The sequence below is a fragment of the Mercurialis annua genome, linkage group LG3 (genome assembly GCF_937616625.2).
Source record: "Mercurialis annua linkage group LG3, ddMerAnnu1.2, whole genome shotgun sequence".
Classification (NCBI taxonomy): Eukaryota; Viridiplantae; Streptophyta; class Magnoliopsida; order Malpighiales; family Euphorbiaceae; genus Mercurialis; species Mercurialis annua.
The window spans coordinates 67,141,213-67,147,212 of record NC_065572.1 but is presented as its reverse complement, the minus strand read 5'-3'; positions in this window follow the sequence as shown (position 1 = coordinate 67,147,212).

Genomic DNA, 6,000 nt, shown 5'->3' with positions numbered 1-6,000 from the left:
TAATGAGATGCATGTTAAACCATAGAGAAATGGTTTTGAAACTAAAATGCAATAATTAAAGAGAAAATTATGTGCATGTTTTAAATGGTAATTTTTATGAGAACGTTTTCAACTGCGATTTTAAAATGTTCGAAAATGATTTGAATTCCGCGAAAATTTTTAAGTGATTTTAATGTATATTTAAGGCTTGCTACGGGTTTCGGAGCAACCACTCCCATTCCCTAGCGCCGGTCTCGATGCCGAGAATCGGGTCGTGACAGTGATGAGCAGCAATCTGCTAGGTCATGGGATCGATTTATCTCACAAGCGCTCCCCCTCCTCTAATTATGAAAAAAGAAATACAATCAGACTCTTTTTAACTTTTATAAAGGAAGACAAAACAAAATAATAAAGGAAGACAAAATACGTTTAAAGATAAAATCAGAAAATTCAATACTTAATTAAAGTATTGATAAAGAAATTATTATAAAAGATTAAATATATCTTCAATCAGATATATACCTCTTTTTGGTGTTGAAACTCCTAGATCCAATTCTCAATATCAAAATATGTATTCACAAGATTAAACTAGTTCAGTTTTTATTACTATAATGTATATAAAATCCAAATTAAAATTCAGTATTATCAATAATAAAAAACAAAACCCTAGAGGCTTAAGATAATTTTGAGAGCACAAATTCCTTTACCTAGATATCACAATTTATAAGAATTCAAAGCATTACCATATACCAAAAAAAATATACTAAATTAGGCTCAAAAATTTTTTGAACGAGTATTTTTCAGAAAAATACTATTTAGTCCAACAATTTTAATCCACTTTATTATACCGCCTTACATGTTATGTTTCTATTTGCTCAATTCCTATCCAAAAGTGTATGCTTCAATTTTTCCACTTTAATTTGATTCACTCGCTTGTTGGCACGTCAGGTGGTATAATAAGGTGAGTTAAATTTGTTGGGTTAAATAGTATTATTCTATTTTTTTTATTAAAATTTAATTCAGTAATAGATTCAAATACTTTAAACTCAAACTCGAAGCAATTAATATCAATTCGATTGTGAATATTTTGTAAAATGGCTTGACTTGGCTATCTATTTTGTGATAATACATTTCAATTTAAAACCATTACTACGTGTTTTTGAAAATAACATTTCATTGTAATTAACCAATGTGAGAATTCACCACCAATTGTTGCCTTGAGGAGTCCCCACAAGTCGTATTCGTTAGCCACTTACTACTATTTACTTTTCTTTTTTATTTTATTTCTAAAGCCAACCTAAAAGAAGTTGTATGTATGTATGTTTTTTCCACCATCCTTATGAATATGATAGGCTAAGAATCAATATCCTTATGCAGTTTCCTTTGAGACTAAGAGAACCCTTTTGTGACAAGATTCAGCTTTGATTCATTTCATAGAATACATAAAAGCAATTTGAGAATCAAAAATATTTCAAAAAAGTTGCAAAGATGGAAAACAATAGATGGTGGGAGATAAATAAAGAAAAAGCTTTAAATACAGCTCACTTAATTAGGTCATAATATTAAATATACACAAACTAAGGTGATCAGAACTAAGGCAAAGAAAAAATAATTCACTAAATATAATTTTGTGCTCTCACTTCTCTATAAAAAAACCCTCATTTTCTTCATCTTTTTGAGGGTGGGAGAAAATGATTTTTCCGATAGATATACTTTTTTAGTTCAATAAGTCTTAGTTTATAAAGTCTAATTTTTGATTTGAATTTTGCTTTTTCTTGTTGGAATACAATTTAAAGTTTTATATACCTCTTTTGATTAAGATTTCTTAGATCTCACAAGAAATTTTAGTGTTTGTTTGAGTTTTAGTGTTAAAGTCTTATAAATCTAAAAAATGAAAAGAGTATGGATCTATCTTTTTAGAGTTTCAATGAAAATGAAGATAGAATATCGAAAATAATAGGTTTCAACGGATCAAACAGATTGAATGGCAAATCGGAAAAAGAAAATTTCGAAACACCCTCTCTCAACGGAATCATTGTGTTAATGTTCGGGGATTTATGTCTATATTTTTTTTATTTTTTCGATTATTTATTGCTATCTTTATTATTACCTATTATTTTTTGTAGTTTAATCCTTGAAAGATCATATACATATCTTTTGTTATATGACTTTCATCTTTTATAAGTTAAATCTCATAATTGACTCTAAGGAAAAAAAATCAAAAAATAGAGGTAGATCGTGAAAAAAAGAAGGAATTAGAGGTAGATGAACATTTTAATTTTTTAAGGAATTCCGGCGGTCAACTGGGGTGGCCGCCGCAGCCTGTCCCATTATAAATTCGCCATATATATATATATATATATGAAATATTATAACTTGGTTGTTTTCTTTTTGGGTTAGAGAATATTTTTTACTAAAAAATAATAATTTGATTTTTATAATTTTTTCCCGTTCCATTTAAAGTGATATAACTCATTTTTATATCATTTACGAAGTTCATATAATAATTATTGTACCATTTATATGAAATTTCTTCATTTACCTTTTTCTTTCTCTTACTAAAAACTAATAACTATTATTTAAAAAAAAACTAATAACTATCACTTTATACGCAAATTATAATATCATTATTAATAAGAGTAAAATAAAAAATAAGTCTAACAATAGTAATTATTATCTTCATAATTTATGTGCAAAAAATATTTATCCCTTTTTAAATGGAATATATATAATAATTTTTATTTTTATTTTATAAAACTATCAGCGAATAATGTTAGAAAATTTGTTCTATGTCATATTATAATTGTCGATATTTTTTTGTACTCTGATGCGTATAATTGTTTGAAATTAATAAAAAGAAAATTATATAAAAAAATTAAATAGTGTAATGGTTGATTTATAGAATTTGGGATTGAGGTACAAAGTAGAAAGTGCACATTTTGATGGGAATTATTCTTTTCCGATGCATGGTGAACATTCATCACTCACCCACCAAAGAGAAAATGTCATTTAAATCAACTAAAAACACCTGTAAATATGCTTCATTGCTCCCTCAATCCTTTACCTTTGTTTTCGAATTCTATTACTGCGATTTGATTTTAAACATATAAGTTGTCGGCTACATTGAGCGGACCATGTACCACTCTCACATAAGCTAGCTTCGCAATTTAAAAATAGTCAAATTTTTTTAATAATCGAAAAGAAGAAAGCGTTTAAGGTTTGAATCTATAACTTAACAGTTTGATATTCAACGCTTATACTATATGAATTATAGTTCATTGGTAAAATAGTAATTTTTTTACAAGACATCCGTAAAAATCTGATATAACTAATTGTTTTTAATATATCTAATCTATTACCGAGGTAAAGAAAATTATTGATGATTGAAGAGTGAACTAATACAATAAAATAAAAGATAATAATATTTTAATGAATAAAATATCAATGAATTTTACCAAAAAAAATATCAATGGGCGATTTACTATTGGAAGATGACGGTCCATTATACTCTGCCTTCAATTCTGCCTATGTACACTGTATAGTCTTAATGCTAATAGTCTTCTTTTTTCATACAGTACTGAGTTGATGCAGATATCACTCTTTACCTCCATCCAATGGGTTCGATTAGTAGATTATGAGTTGGTTCATATAGAACAAGTTAGCGTTTATGTTAAGGAACTCTTTTTTTTATTATCAATATAAACGTTCAAATTAGTTTGAAATTATCCCTAGTGGACTCTAGTTCAAGTGGTTAAAGCGTTTTAGTGCATTTTTAAAATTTAGTTTTTGAGTCTTAACGGGGTCAATAGTTTAAGACAATTTAAAAAGTGAAAATCTAACTACAAATTACTAACTACTAACATAATTAAATTTTACATCTGATAAAAAAAGGAGTTAAAAATTATAGCAATTATTATTGTAAGATTTTTCGATGCTTGATATAAAATAAGACTTCTATAATATAAGAGCAATACTTTAATTGCATCTCATCTTACAAACCTAATAAAAATGAAATTACATAACTGTTAATGCTAAACAAAATAATAATTTGTTCTTTTTTAATAATTGAAAAAAGGGAGTACATGGGAGGATTTGAACGCACAATTTATCAATGCTGTTCAACGCTCACACTATTTGAACTATTAATTTGTTAGCAACCTGCAATATAAAAGACTAGACCATTATAAAAAAATTCGAATAAATAAGAATTTACAATAGATAAATGCTTATCCCACATTTACTACTAAACTAGGTTCATCAAAAATTGGGATCAATATACCAACGGGAGTTGTTTCAAATGATAAGACTCACCCACCATATCAGGTGTGCGACGCGGGTCGGATCCGGATTAGTTAGGGCGAAGCCCTGAAAACCGGATAAGCTTACCAAAAGAAAAAAGGATCAATAAAGTAAAAAATATTAAAAGCTTGACCGTATTAGAAAAAGATACTATTTGTATAAAAATACATCATAAACACATTATAAATAAACTAATCTCTATTGTAATTTTTTTAATTTAATAAATAAATATACACTTTTCCGTTCTTTTTTTTATGACGAGAGAACCCCCGGCGAAGCCCGACCACCTAGGTAAACCCTCGGGGAGGTTAGCTTCGGCATCCCACCGTCCGGACCTCCCACTTAATATGAGCTTTTAACAACTCATTTACGAATGCTTCCAATAAGTCCCATTTATGGGATATGGGATTTGAACCTTGATTCTTTTAAGTCTCTTACTTACTGTCCACACTTATAACCAATTGACCCAACCCATGGTGGGTAAATTCCGTTTTATTTTATTTGCCACTTTTTATTTTTTCACTAATATTAAATACTATAGATACTTTATCTCTCACTCTTACTTTCATAATATGTAATAATAAAATATATCATTAATTTTAAATACTAATTCATATAATAAATTCACTAATATTAAAGGTAAAAATGAAAATAATGTATTAATAATATAAAAGATAATATTTTTTTGATACTTTAAAAGATATAGCCATTTGGATGCCATGATTGCGGATTCTAACTCTGGCTAAACTTTTTTTACAAATTGAAATAGTTAAGATTGAACCGTTGGCTATTATGGTTCGGATTTATTTAGTATGTGAATTTACAGGCAGTCCCCATTCTAAAATCTTATAGTGATTCTTAGTTTCGGTTTGGAAAAATGAGTCCTCGTTATTTAAAAAGAGGTCTTTATATTCATACGTATTAATGGACGGAGGGACGGACGGTGATATTTTTAGGTAATAGCCGCAGTTCACGACATCTTGTGATAATAAGGAGCTCTATTGGAATAGCAATGGGTAAATTTGATAGACCTTGAGAAATGCATTTGGACAGACCAGCTTGTATTATCCCATTGTTTTTGCTGAACTAAAAATGAAATAATTAGCTATCCTATGTTAGAGTGCATATAATAATAAGGTGGAACCCCACAAAACCTTATCTTGGCTTATCTTCGCAGACACAACCCACCATCGAAGGTTTACATCCAAACCATTAAACTAAAATATCATTACAGAATATGCCATCCCCCATCCCATCTCCTCTTTCCTATTCTTTCTTTTTAATATTTTAATTACACTACTCATCCTTTTTATAGTCATTGCGGCATATCATTCGCGTGACTAATCAATTGTACGGTAACCATATGAATTTTTTAGTGGCTAATAAAAAAATTATCGCACATGCTTGTAAACTTGTTATAAATATGACATGACACAATTAATGCATACTAGCACTCTTAAAATAATTAATTAATTATTCTCTTAGATGTTAGCTAAAAAAGTGGCCTTTATTTTTCACTTTTAGTTTATATTTTTAAAATTGTTAAAATAAAATAAAATTATTTTACATACAGTATTCATCTGTTCGAATGGTGGGAAAGAGTTACGTGATAAAATAAAAATAAATATTTATATAAATTTACAGATAACAGTACCATATCATTAGAATTAACAGAAATAATTCTGACTTAATGACATGTATAACATGATTATACAATAATAA